Source organism: Hypanus sabinus, chromosome 19 (genome assembly GCF_030144855.1).
Source record: "Hypanus sabinus isolate sHypSab1 chromosome 19, sHypSab1.hap1, whole genome shotgun sequence".
Lineage (NCBI taxonomy): Eukaryota > Metazoa > Chordata > Chondrichthyes > Myliobatiformes > Dasyatidae > Hypanus > Hypanus sabinus.
This window is the reverse complement of record NC_082724.1, coordinates 138,103-153,050: the sequence shown is the minus strand read 5'-3', so window position 1 is coordinate 153,050 and position 14,948 is coordinate 138,103. Positions and strand designations below refer to the sequence as shown.

At 43.2% G+C, this 14,948-nt stretch overlaps 1 protein-coding gene across 2 annotated transcripts in view; it reads right to left on the bottom strand.

The window, feature by feature from the left end:
- LOC132377640 (zinc finger protein 226-like) overlaps positions 1-14,948 on the bottom strand; it is a 38,073-nt gene that overhangs the window by 11,197 nt on the left and 11,928 nt on the right. The window contains exon 1 of one of the 2 annotated variants that reach the window (XM_059943827.1): positions 4,118-4,269. The exons of the other annotated variant lie outside the window; for it this stretch is intronic. The gene's annotated coding sequence lies outside the window, so the exon portion shown is untranslated. Of the gene's footprint in view, positions 1-4,117; positions 4,270-14,948 lie in introns of those variants that run through there. 2 annotated transcript variants of the gene reach the window in all.

The following is a 14,948-nucleotide window of genomic DNA, read 5'->3' as shown; positions in this document are numbered from 1 at the left end:
AGGACAAGGATGGGGGTGTGTAATTGCCTAAGAACATGCCCTGCATTGAAAAACGGTGTCTGAATCATGATTGCAGAATAAAACAAGGGAAGTTTTCATGTACCTGTACTCGAGAAAGGTGTACTTCCCTACCCAAAGGGAGTCAGTATGTATGTGGTCATTGTAATGGGACCCACATTTCTAGAGGGACAATGTCACTCGCTTTTAGCCCAATATACCACTCTGAAAATAACTGGTATTCAAAAAATATTTTCTTCTGTTAGTTCCACATGCTACCAGGCAAAGAGCGGATATGTGTTCCTCTTTAACGGAACCTATACTACGGCTACCAATGTTCTGCCTCCACTATTCGCAGTTGGAACGATCAGCCCTCTCACTGTTCCTTGCCCGCAGGAAGCTTACGTTCGACGATGACTGGTGGCTTGATTCATCAGTAAAGAATTTTGTGTGGATTATAAGGACCTGACCAGTCTGGGATCAGCGGTAGGCTATGGCTGGCTCAGCACGTCCTCCCTAGGGGGATCTGCTGGGGCTATAGCTGCCAGGAATCGAAACTACCTCATCTGTGGGCTGACGGCATTGGGGAACAGCACAATGGAGGGCCTGGAAGCAATCAACCAAGAAACTTTGGCTTTAACGCTCTGCAGACCTGGTATGCTGTGGACTACCAGTTAGCTCAGCAAGGAGGGGTATGTGCCATAGTTGGGGATAAGTGCATCACTCATGTCATGGACAAGTCCTATAATGTCTCTCATGCAATTCTGGAGATTCAGGAGCAGTTAGCTAGTTTTAGGCCAGGGTCCGCTGGAGGAGAAGGGTGGCTCAGCTGGTTGCTAGGGGGATCGTGGGGCTGTTACCTCCTGCATGGGTTAATTATTCTTGCCATGATTATCATTGTGTGTTGTGTACTGTTGACCTGTTTAAACACTTGCTGCAGGGCTTTCGCTACCGAATTAGTGGCACCATTTTCAGCCCCAATTTAATTATGTTATCATGGAATGGGATGAGATGTTGAAGGGTTAAAGGATTGGGAAATGATTTTCAGACTCTTGTAAAACAGGTTAAATTGCTGCAGATTCTGTTTGTTCTGTTCTGAGTAATCTGCCTGTGCTGCTTTTCAGACTGACAACCTTGCACATTATGTTTTGTGGATTGGGTTCTGCTTATCTGTCACACACCTCCCGCTACATGGTTTTGCAAGAATTGAGCTAAGCGTTCTTTGTCTCGTAAGCTATTTCTATAAATTGTAATACGTCTAAGTTAGACAAAGGTTTGATATGAACCCACAATCCTTGTCTCACCTGCAGGTGTCAGGATGTGGTAATCTAATTATACTTTGTCTCCAAATATGGGGAACAACGATTGAAAGATGAGGAATTATCTCATTGTGCACATTGTCCTGGTTATCTGAACTTGACTGCCTTTTAAGGTGATTTTGTCTTAAAATACCACTGTTGCTGGGCATGTGACTCTGGGGGTAGCTAAAAAATTGTTTCCTGCATATGTGACAAAAAATAAAAACTCTATCTCTGAGAGAGAGACCTCTGGTACGGGTCCCCTGTGTGTGCCAAAGGAGGCCTCTCTCTAGTAGTGAGCTACTAATAAAAGCTGTTGCTTTATCCTCTGTAGTACTGTGTGTTCTTGCATCAGGTAATGGGTAATAATTAGAAGTAAGGTTGAACAAGGTTACCCATAGACCCTATCGTACCCACCTCCACCACCGTCACTGGGAGCCCATTCCACGCACTCACCACTCTCTGTGTAAGAAACTTATCCTGACATCACCTCTGTACTTACTTCCAAGCACCTTACTCCAATTAAACACTTTCCTAACTTGCCTGTTCAGATCCCTCTCCAACGCTATGGGAAAGGAGATAGTATTGTGATCACGACCTCCAAAATGCTCTCCCACTGAGAGCCCTGACACCTGACCAGGCTCATTTCCCAATACCAGATCAAGTACAGCCTCTCCCTTGTAGGCTTATCTACATATTGTGTCAGGAAACCTTCCTGAACACACCTAACAAACTCCACCCCATCTAAACCTTGTTTGGGAAAGTGAAGCAGTGATAGATAGGAGCTACAGGGAGGTATTCACCCCCAAGGCTACAATAGACAGATAAATGAGTGACTGTTTGAGGAGAGGGAAGAGAAAACATGAGATAGTGGAGAGCACACTCATGGCCATCCTCTTCAACAATAAGTACTCTATTTTGAGTACTGCTGTGGGGGATGACCTACCTGGGAGAAGCAACAACAGCCGTACCTCTGGTACTGAGTCTGGCCCTGTGGCTCAGAAGGGTTGGGTAGTTTGCCTCACAGATGCCAGGGTTGATAATGTCTCTGAACGATTCCACAATAGTTTGAAAAAGGAGGGTGAACAATCACAAGTATTGCTACATATTGGTACCAATGACATAGGTGGAAAAAGGGAGGAGGTCCCAAAAACAGAATGCAGGGACGTAGGAAGGAAGCTGAGGAGCAGGACCTCAAATGTAGTAATCTCGGCATTACTGCCTATGTGACGCAACAGTGAGGATAGGAATAGAATAAGGTCGCAGGTAAATGAGTGGCTGAAGAATTGGAGCATGGGGCAGGGATTAAGATTCCTGGATAATTGGGACTTCTGGGGCAGGTGCGACCTGTACAAAAGGAAATACACTTGAATCCAATGGGGACCAATATTCTTGCAGGGAGATCTACTACAGCTGTGGGGGTGGCTTAAACCAATATGGCAAGGGTATGTGGAACCAGTATGATAGAGCTGAGCATCAGCCAGAAGGTCTACAAGTTGATGATGGGTGTAACATGAATGTAAGGAAGGACAAATCAATGATTGGGTACAAATGCAGACAAAGCAAAGAGTTAAGTTGTTCCACAGAGGCAAAATTCAAAACGGCGAAGAATGAAGGACCAAAGGTGCTGTATTTAAATGCGCATAGCAGTTGGAATAAGGTGGATGAACTAGCGCGATTAAAGATTGGTTGGTATTACACTGTGAGCATCACCGAGCTGAGGCTGAAAGAAGGCAATAGTTGAGAGCTTAACATCAAAGGATATACTTTGTATCGAAAGGTCAGGCAGTAAGGTAAAAGGGGCGGTGTGGCTTTGCTGATATGAAATGGAATTACATCTTTAGAAAGAGGTGACATCAGGTCAGAGAAAGTTAACCCTTTAGGAGTGGAGTTAATAAACTTCAAGAGTGAAAAAAAACATTGTGGGAATCAAATATAGATCTCCAAATAGTAGCTAAGATGTGGGGTTGAGATCGAAAAGGGAGCAGGAAAATGAAATAAGGGTAATGTCACAATTGTAATGGGGGATTTAGGAAAATCTGGTTAGTGTTAGGTCACAAGAGAGTGAATTTGTTGAATGCCAACCCATTAGCTTTTTAGAGCAGCTTGTGCTTGAGCCTGCTTGAGGAAAGGCTATCTTAGATCCAGTGTTGAGTAATAACCCAGATCTTATTTGGGAGTTTAATGTACAGGAACCCTTAGGAGGCAGTGACCATAATATGATTGAATTCATTCTGCAATTTGAGAAGGAGAAGCACAAGTCAGATGTATCAGTATTACAATGGAATAAAGGGAATTACAGAGGTTTGAGAGAGGAGCTTGCCCAGGTGGATTGGAGGAGAATACTGGTGGGGATGACAGCAGAGCAGAGGTGGTTGAAGTTTCTGGGAAAACTTCTCAAGGCGCAGGATAGATATGTCCTACAGATGAAAAGGTTTTCAAATAGCAGGCATAGGAAGTTAAGGACTGTATAAAACCATGAAAAGGACATATAAGGTAGTATAAGTGTGGGAAGTTGTATGATTGGGAGCAACGTTCCCTCTAATTTTTAGTAGTCAGTGTGTGCAAAAATCTTATGTTGTGCAACTTTTTTCCTGTGACAAAAGTATGTGCGCACTGAATGCACACATGGCATGGTTTATGTAGGTTTACAAAATATTTGACATAAAACTGCACAGAATAACAACAAAATAACATACATATTTAAGTCCCGGTTATTTTTTTCTCTCTTCTGTCTTTGGCATTTACCCATTCTTTGTAAACTCTATCTAGACTAACAATAAGTATAATTATTAATTACTACATTATTTAAGGTAACTAACCTTTTGTGTGCACATTAATTTCCTTTGTGCGCTGGTTGAAAATGTGTGCACGCGCACGCACATAGCTTAGAGGGACCATAGATTGGAAGGCTTTTAAAATCCAACAAAAGGCAACTAAAAAAGCTACAAGAAGAGAAAAGATGAAATATGAGGGCAAAGTAGCCAATTACAGAAAGCAGGATACTAAAAGGTTTTTGGTTGTATAAAGAGTTGTTAGATGACCACTGAAAATTGATGCTGGTGAGGCAGCAATGGGGGACAAAGAAATGGAAGATGAACATAATGAGTACTTTGCATCAGTCTTCACAGTGGAAGACACTAGCAGTGTGCCAGAAGTCAAGTGTCAGGGAGCAGGAGTGAGTGCCATTGCTATTACAAAGGAAAAAGTGCTTGGCAAGCTCAAAGGTCTTAAGGTGGATAAGTCACCTGACCAGATCAATTAGAGAGAGGATGCTGAAGAGATAATGAATGCATTGACCATGACCCTTCAAGAATCACTTGATTCTAGCATGGTCCCAGAGGACTGGAAAATTACAAATGTCACTCCACTCTTTCAGAAGGGAGGAAGACAAAAGAAAGTTAATTACTGGCCAGTTAGCCTTTCCTCAGTATAAATAATGATGAGGTTTGGGGGTACTTGGAAACTAATGATAAACTAAGTCAAAGTTAGCATGGTTTCTGTGAAGGGAAATCTTGTCTGACAAATCTGTTAAGAGTTCTTCTACGAAGTAACAAGCAGGGTGGACAAAGAAGAGGCAGTGGATGTCATTTACTTGGATTTTCACACATGAGGCTGCTTAACAAGAATCCTATGGCATTACAGGAAAGATACTGGCATGGATAGGGGAATGGCTGAAAGGCAGGAAGCAGCGAGTGGGAATAAAGAGAACCTCTTCTGGATGGTTGCCAGTGACTTGTGGTGTTCCTCAGGGGTCAGTATTGGGACCGCTACCTTTCACATTGTTTGTCAATGTTTTTGATAATGGAATTGATAGCTTTGAGGGAAAGTTTGCAGATGATACGAAGATAGGTACAGAGGTAGGTTGTGCTGAGGAATTAATGCAATTGTAGCAGGACTTGGACAAATTGGAAGAATAGGCAAAAAAGTGGCAGATGGAATACAGTGTTAGGAAATGTATGATAATGCATTTTGGTAAAAGGAACGAAAGTGCAGATTACTATCTATATGGGGAGAAAATTCAAACATTAGAGGTGCAAAGGGACTTGGGAGTCCTTGTGCAAGGCAGGTGCAAAATTGGCATTTATTTCAAAGGGAATAGAATATAAAAGCAAGGAGACCATGCTGAGGTTTTATAAGACACTAGTCAAGCCACTCTTGGAGTATTGTCAATAGTTTTGGAGCTTTATCTCAGAGAGGATGTGTTGTCAATGGAGAATTCCAGAGAAGGCTCATGAGGATGCTTCTGGGCACGAAGGGGTTAACATTTGAGCATCATTTGGCAGCTTTGAGTCTGTACTCACTTGAATTTAGAAGAATACTGAGGGAAAAATCTCATTGAAACCTACTAAATGTTGAAAGGACTGGAAAATGAGCAGCAACCTTTTAAAACAGAGGTAAGGAGATTTATTTTTAGTCACAGAGTAGTGAATCTGTGGAATGCTCTGCCACAGATTAATTTCAGTGAGTAAAGACTCAGAACAATCAAATGCTCATCAGATGACAAGCCATTCAATTCTGGAATCTCTTTTGTGAACTTCCTTTAAACCCTCTCCAATATCAGCACATCATTTCTTTGATAAATCTTAGATAAGTGAGAGGTACAGAAAGGAGTTTCTGCGGCAACAGGCGGGATTTAAGGATGGTGTGTTTCCTCCCTGGTGCCAGGATCCAGGACTGATTGCAGGGCATCCTCAAGGGTGAAGGTAAACAGCCGGAAGTGATAGTGCACGTCAGCACAAATGACATTGGGAAGGTGAGGATAGAAATTCCGCAGCGTGATTTCAGAGAACTCGGAAGAAGGCTAAAAAGCAGGACCTCCAGGGTGGTTATCTCCAGTTTGCTTCCAGTTCCTCGTGCTGGTGAGGGCAGGAACAGGGAGATCATGGATCTGAATGTGTGGCTGAGGAGCTGGTGTGGCAAGCAAGGTTTTAGATACTTAGACCACTGGAATCTGTTTTGGGGTAAGGATAAATTGTACAAAAGAGACAGGTTGCACCTGAACAGCATTCTGGCAGGCAGGTTTGCCACTGCTACACAGGTGTGTTTAAACTAATAAGTGGGGGGGCGGGGGGGGAGGAGACGAACTGCAGATATAAGGATGGAGTTAAAGGGAAAGACAGAATAAGAAAAATTAAGACAACAGAATTAAAGGGGCAAACAGCTCAGGAAGGGATCAGAGAGTACAGCCAAGTGCAATAGGGATTGGTGTGAGAAGTGAAGGGAGTAATGGATTAAAAGTATTATATATGAATGCACGAAGTATAAGAAATAGAGTGGGTGAGCTTGAGGCTCAGCTGGAAATAGGCAAGTACGATGTTGTAAGCATGACAGAGACATGCTGCAAGAGGACCAGGGCTGGGAAATGAATATTCAAGGATATACATCCTATCAAAAGGACAGACAGGTGGGCAGAGAGGGTGGGGTGGCTCTGTTGGTGAGGAATGAAAATTCAGTCCCTTGCAAGGGGTGACATAGAATCAGGAGATGTAGAGTCAGTATAGATTGAACTGAGAAATTGTAAGAGCAAAAAGACCCTAATGGGAGTTATCTACAGGCCCCCAAATAGTAGCCTGGATATAGGGTGCAAGTTGAATCAAGAGTTAAAAATGGCATGTCACAAAGGTAATGCTACGGTTGTAACGGGGGATTTCAACATGCAGGCAGACTGGGAAAATCAGGTTCGTACTGGACCCCAAGAAAGGGAGTTTGTGGAATGCCTCTGAGATGAATTCTTAGAGCAGCTTGTACTGGAGCCTACCAGGGAGAAGGCAATTCTGGATTTAGTGTTGTGTATTGAACTGGATTTGATAAGGGAAATCGAGGTAAAGGAGCCATTAGGAGGTAGTGACTATAATATGATAAGTTTTAATCTACAATTTGAGAGCGAGAAGTGAAAATCGAAAGTGTCAGTATTACAGTTGAACAAAGGGGACTATGGAGCCATGAGGGAGGAACTGGCCAAAGTTGACTGGAAGGCTACCCTAGCAGGGATGACAGTGGAAAAACAAAGGCAGGTATTTCTGGGAATAATACAGAAGGTGCAGGATCAGATAATTCCAATGAGGAAGAAAGATTCCAAGGGGAGTAGGGGGCGACCATGGCTGACAAGGGAGGTCAAGGACAGTATAAAAATAAAAGAGAAGAAGTATAACATAGCAAAGATGAGTGGGAAGCCAGAGTATTGGGAAACTTTTAAAGAGCAACAGAAGAAAACTAAAAAGGCAATATGGGGAGAAGAGGTATGAAGGTAAGCTAGCCAAGAATATAAAGGAGGATAGTAAATGCTTCATTAGCTATGTGAAGAGGAAAAATTAGTTAAGACCAAACCTGGGCCCTTGAAGGCAGAAATGGGTGAATTTATTATGGGGAACAAGGAAATAGCAAACAAGTTGAACAGGTACTTTGGATCTGTCTTTACTAGGGAAGACACAGACAATCTCCCAGATGTAATAGTGGCCAGAAGACCTAGGGTAATGGAGGAACTGAAGGAAATTCACATTAGGCAGAAAATGGTGTTGGGTAGACTGATGGGACCGAAGGCTGATAAATCTCCAGGGCCTGATGGTCTGCATCCCAGGGTACTTAAGGAGGTGGCTCTAGAAATCGTGGATGCATTGGTAATCATTTTCCAATGTTCTATAGATTCAGGATCAGTTCCTGAGGATTGGAGGGTAGCTAATGTTATCCCGCTTTTTAAGAAAGGAGGGAGAGAGAAAACGGGGAATTATAGACCAGTTAGCCTGACATCAGTGGTGGGAAAGATGCTGGAGTCAATTAAAAGATGAAATAGCGGCACATTTGGATAACAGTAACAGGATCGGTCCAGGTCAGCATGGATTTACGACGGGGAAATCATGCTTGACTAATCTTCTGGAATTTTTTGAGGATGTAATTATGAAAATATACAAGGGAGAACCAGTGGATGTAGTGTACCTGGACTTTCAGAAAGCCTTTGATAAGGTCCCACATAGGACTTTAGTGGGCAAAATTAGAGCACATGGTATTGGGGCTGGTGTACTGACATGGATTGAAAATTGGCTGGCTGACAGGAAACAAAGAGTAGGGATTAATGGGTCCTTTTCAGAACGGCAGACAGTGACTAGTGGGGTACCGCAAGGCTCAGTGCTGGGACTGCAGCCATTTACAATATACATTAATAATTTAGATGAAGGGATTAAAAGTAACATTAGCAAATTTGCAGATGACACAAAGCTGGATGGCAGTGTGACATATGAGGAGGATGACAGGAGAATGCAGGGTGACTTGGACAGGTTGGGTGATTGGGCAGATGCAGTTTAATGTGGATACATGTGAGGTTATCCGCTTTGGTGGCAAGAACAGGAAGGAAAATTACTATCTGAATGGTGTCAAGTTAGAAAAGGGGAAGTACAATGAGATCTAGGTGACCTTGTTCATCAGTTGCTGAAAATAAGCATGCAGGTACAGCAGGCAATGCAGAAAGCTAATGGCGTGTTGGCCTTCATAACAAGGGGAGTTGAATATAGGAGCAAGGAGGTCCTTCTGCAGTTGTACAGGGCCCTGGTGAGACCACACCTGGAGTATTGTGTTCAGTTTTGGTCTCCAAATTTGAGGAAGGATATTCTTGCTATTGAGGGAGTGCAACGTAGGTTCACAAGGTTAATCTTTGGGATGGCGGGACTGTCATATGTTGAAAGATTGGAGCAACTGGGCTTGTATACACTGGAATTTAGAAGGATGAGAGGGGATTGAAACATATAAGATTGAAACATATAAGATTGTTAAGGGAATAAATAAAAACACAGAACTGGCAGAACTCAGCAGGCCAGACAGCATCTATGGGAGGAGGTAGTGACGAAGTTTCAGGCCGAAACCCTTCATCAGGAGTGAAGTAACATGGGATGGTCGAGGGGGGATAAGAAGTTGGGGGAGGGATGAATTAGAGAGCTGGGAAGTGAAAGGCTGAAGGGAAATAGGCTAGGGGGAAGGTGAAGAATAATGGGAAATAAAAGAGAAAGAAAGGTAGGGCTGGGGGAGATTATAGTGAGGGGGGATAAAGAGAGAGAAAGAGAACCAGACTAAAATTATAGATAGGGATGGGGTGGGGGGGGGGCAGGGTTATCCACGGAGGTCTGTGAGTTGAATGTTCATGCCGGCAGGTAGGAGGCTACCTTGGCAGGAGGTAAGGTGTTGCTCCATCAACCTGTGTGTGGCCTTATCTTGACGGTAGAGGAGGCCATGGACAGACATATTGGAGTGGGAGTGGTCTGTGGAATTGAAGTGTGTGGCCACGGGGAGATCCCACCACTGCTGGAGGACTGAGCGCCGGTGTTCGGCGAAACGGTCACTCATTCTGCGGTGGGTCTCCCCAATATATAAATGGCCACATCGGGAGCACCGGATATAGTATATCACCCCAGTTGACTCGCAGGTGAAGTGCTGCCTCACCTGAAAGGACTGTCTGGGGCCTAGGATGGTGGTGAGGGAAGAAGTGTGGGGGCAGGTGTAGCACTTTTTCAGTTTGTAGGGATAAGTGTCCGGACGGAGTTTGGTGGGGAGGGATTGGGGGGATGAATGGACAAGGGAGTCGCGCAGGGAGCGATCCCTGCGGTTTCCCATTATTCTCTACCTTCCCCCTAGCCAATTTCCCTTCAGCCTATCACTTCCCAGCTCTCTATTTCAACCCTCCCCCCACTTCTTATCCCCTCTCAACCATCCCATGTTACTTCACTCCTAATGAAGGGTTTCGGCCCAAAACGTTGTCACTACCTCCTCCCACAGATGCTGTCTGGCCTGCTGAGTTCTGCCAGCATTTTGTGTTTTTATTTATTTCCAGCATCTGCAGATTCATTCGTGTTGCAAGATTATTAAGGGATTGGACACGCTAGAAACAGAAAACATGTTTCCGATGTTGGGGGAGTCCAGAACCAGAGGCTACAGTTTAAGAATAAGGGGTAGACCATTTAGAACAGAGTTGAGGAAAAACTTTTTCACCCAGAGAGTTGTGGATCTGTGGAATGCTCTGCCTCAGAGGGCAGTGGAGGCCAATTCTCTGGGTGCTTTCAAGAAAGAGTTAAATAGAGCTCTTAAAGATAGCGGAATCAAGGGATATGGGGAGAAGGCAGGAACGGGGAATTGATTGTGGATGATCAGCCATGATCACAGGGAATGGTGATGCTGGCTCAAAGGGCCAAATGGCCTACTCCTGCACCTATTGTCTATTGTCTATAAATGTTCAAAATATTTTTCAGTTTGGAACAGAGCACTGTCAGGGATGATAGAAGCAATTCGGAAGGCACGGGATATAAACATCCCAAAGAAGAAGATGTATTCTAAAGGCAAGATGACACAACTGACAAGAGAAGTCACAGCCAACATAAAAGCAAAGAGGGGGCACATAATAGAACAAAAATTAGTAGGAGGTTAAAGGATTGGAACACTTTTAAAAACTAACAGAAGGCAACTAAAAAAGGTAAAGATGGAATATGAAAGTAAGCTAGCCAATAATTTTAAAGAGAATACCAGAAGTTTCTTCAGCTATATTAAGTGTAAAAGAGGGTCAAGAGTGACCATAAGACATAGTAACAGAATTAGCCCATTCAGCCTTTTGAGTCTGCTCCGCCATCACATCATGGCTGATCCTAGATCCCACTCAACCCCATATACCTGACTTTTCGCCATATCCTCTGATACCCTAACCCAAGGGTTGGCAACCCGCGGCTCCGGAGCCGCATGCGGCTCTTTGATCTCTGTGCTGCGGCTCCCCGTAGTTTGTTAGTTTTTGAAATGTAATTCGAAATTTGAAGATTATGGTGATCTTGCACAAACTAAAAACGTTGTGGAGACCCCATTTCCTGGCACATCCGAACCGGCTCACAATTAGCCACCGTTCCGGCTAAGGGAGATAGCCTACGGGGGTTTGTGAGTATGTGTCTTTTGGAGCATCCGCGCCCACGGGGACGGGTTGAGGGAGGCTTTAAATCAAGGCTGTTTAGTTCGAATAAAGTTACCTTTGACTGCAGTGTCTTTATTTTAGCGCTGCGTGTAGCGCTACACCGCTACAACGTGTTTTTTATCGCTATTAATATACATCACCACTGCCAATGCCTGACACCCTCCAGTGCGCGCTTTCTTTTAATTCTTTGATCCAAGGTAGGCTACCTATGGAGTAACCTTCAACCCAACGTCTTTTTTTCGGAGTTCAAAATGTTTTTGTTGCATGCAGAAATGTAATTTCGTTTTCTCTGCAGGAGTTCATCAATTTCATAAATGCAACACATTATAGTTTGTTTATACATAGCATAAAGGCAAAAAAAAACCGTTGCATGCAGTGTTATTTCATTTTAAATGTTAAACGGGTTTTGTGGCTCCCAGTGTTTTCTTTTCTGTGGGAAATGGGTCCATATTGGCTCTTTCAGTGGTAAACGTTGCCGACCCCTGCCCTAACCGATCAGGAAACCATCAATTCCGCCTTAAATATATCCACGGACTTGGCCTCCACCGCAGTCTGTGGCAGAGCATTCCACAGGTTCACTACTCTCTGGCTAAAAAAATACAAACCTCTTTACCTCAATTCTAAAAGGTCACCCCTCAATTTTCAGGCTGTGCCCTTAAGTTCTGGATACCCCACCATAGGAAACATCCTCTCCACAACCACCCAATCTAGTCCTTTCAACATTTGGTAGGTTACAATAAAATCCCCCCGCATTCTTCTAAATTCCAGTGAGTACAGGACCAAAGCTTCCAAATGTTCCTAATATGTTAACCCCTTCATGCACAGAATCATCCCTGTGAACCTCCTCTAGACTCTTTACATTGACAACATATCCTTTTCAAGATTTGGTGCCCAAAACAATACTCCAAGTGCAGTCTAACTAGTGTCTTACAAAGCCTTAGCGTTATCACCTTGCTTTTATATTGTATTCCCTTTGAAATAAATGCCAACATTGCATTTGCCTTCTTCACCACTGACTCAACCTGTAAATTAACCTTCTAGGAGTCTTGCACAAGGACTCCTAAGTTCCTCTGCAACTCTAATGTTTTAACTTTCTCCCTACTTAGATAATAGTCTGCACTTTTGTTCCTTTTATCAAAATGCATTATTATGCATTTCTCAACATTGTCTTCCATTCTGCCACTTTTGTGCCCATTCTTCCAATTTGTCTAAATCCTGCAGCAATCGCCTTGCTTCCATGACACTACCTACTTCCCCACCTATTTTTGTATCATTCGCAAACTTTGCCACAAAGCCATCGATTCCATTCTCCACATCATTGACAAACGTGAAAAGAAGTGGTCCAAATACTAACCCCCAACAAACACCACTAGTTACTAGCTGTCAACCAGAAAAGGTCTCCTATATTCCCACTTACTGCCTCCTGTCTGTCAGCCATTCCTCTGTCCATGTCAGTATCTTTCCTGTAATGCCATAGTCATGCATCTTGTTAAGCAGACTCATGTGTGGCACCTTATCAAACACCTGAAAATCCAGTAAGTGGCATCCACTTCTTTGTCCCTGCTTGTTACTTCCTTGAAGAACTTTAACAAATTTGTCAGGCAAGATTTACCTTCACAGAAACAACGCTGACCTTGACTTATTTTATCGTTAGTTTCCAAGTACCCCAAAATCTCATCCTTAATAATAAACACCAACACGTTCCCAATCACTGAGGCTTGACTAACAGACCTATAATTTCCTTTCTTTTGCCTTCCTCCCTTCTTAACATGTGGAGTGACATTTGCAATCTTCCAGTCCTCTGGGACTATGCCAGAATCAAGTGATTCTTGAAAGATCATGACCAATGCATCCGTTATCTCTTCGGCAACCGCTTTCAGGACCCTGTGATGTAGTCCATCTGGTGCAGCCGACTTAACCACCTTAAGACCTTTGAGTTTGCCAAGCACTTCTTCCTTTGTAAGAGCAACGACACTAACTCCTGCTCCCTGACACTCAGACATCTGGCACACTATTAGCATCTTCCACATTGAAGACTGATGAAAAGTACTTATTAAGTTCAACAGCCATTTCTTTGTCCCCCATTACTTCCTCATCAGCATCATTTTCTAGTGGTCCAATATCAACTCTGACCTCCCTTTTACTCTTTATATAACTGAAAAAAACACCTTTGGTATCCTGCTTTCTATTATTGGCTAGTTTGCCCTCATATTGCATTTTTCCCCACCTTACAGACTTTTTAGTTGCCTTTTGTTCGATTTTAACAGCTTCCTAATTGTCCAACTTCCCACTCACTTTTGCTACCTTTTATGCCCTTTCCTTGGCTTTTAGGCAGTCCTTAACTTCCTTTGTCAGCCACGGTTGCCTACCCATGCTATTTCAGAACAACTCCTTCTGTAAGACATATCTACTATTCTCAGAAACTTCAGCCATCTTTGCTCTGCCATCATCCCCATCTGTATCCTCCTCCAATCCACCTCTCTCATGCCTCTGTAATTCCCTTTATTCATTACAATACTGATACATGTGACTTATGCTTCTCCCTCTTCAACTGCAGTATGAATTCAATAGTTGTATGAACACTGCCTCTTAAGGGTTCCTTTACGTTAAGCTCCCTAATAAGATCTAGGTTATTACACAAGACCCAATCTAAGATAGCTCTTCCCTCGTGAGGCTCAACCACAAGCTGCTCTAAAAAGCCATCTCGTAGGCATTCAACAAAATTTCCTCTGTTACGATCCAAAGACGTTCAACAAATTCCCTCTCTTGTTATCAGACTGCAATCGGACTGCTGAAAAGTTATGCTGGAGAGTATGACGGACAAGGAAATGGTGGATGAACTGAATAAGTATTTTGCATCAGTCTTCACTGTGGAAGATACCAGCAGTATGATGAAAGTTCCAAGTGTCAGATTAAGTGTGTTGAGTTAACATTACTAGAGGGAAGGTTCTTGGGAAACTGAAAGGGCTGAAAGTAGATAAGTCACCAGGACCAGATGATTTACACCCCAGGATTCTGAAAGAGGTAGCTGAAGAGATTGGTGAGGTACGATCTTTCAAGAATCACTAGATTCTGGAAAAGTTCTGGGAGACTGGAAAATTGCAAATGTCACTCCACTCTTCAAGCAGGCAGCAGAAAGGAAACTAAAATTAGCCTGTTAGGCTAGTTAGCCTGATCTTAGTAGTTGGGAAGATGTTGAAGTCGATCATTAAGGATGAGGTCTCAGGGTACTTGGAAGCACATAAAATAGGCTGTATTCAGCATGATTTCCTGAAGGAATAATCTTTCCTGACAAGTCTGTCTGATTTTTTTGAAGAAATAATAAGCTGCATAAACAAAGGAAAATCAGTTAATGTTGTGTACTTGGATTTTCAGAAGGCCTTTGACATGGTGCCACACATGAGGCTGCTTAACAAGCTTTGAGCCCTGGGAAGCGTGGGAGTAAAGGGAGCCTTTTCTGCTTGGCTGCAGTGACTAGTGGTGTTCCACAGGGGTCTATGTTGGGACCAATTCTTTTTATATTATATATTAATGATTTGGATGATGGAATTGATGGCTTTGTTGCAAAGTTTGCATATAATATGAAAATCAGTGGCAGGTAGTTTTGAGGAAGTAGGGAGGCTACAGAAGGACAGATAAGTAATGAGAATGGGCTAAGAAATGGCAGATGGAATATGGTGTCTTAATGTTTAAGCAAAGTTTGGATAGGTACATGA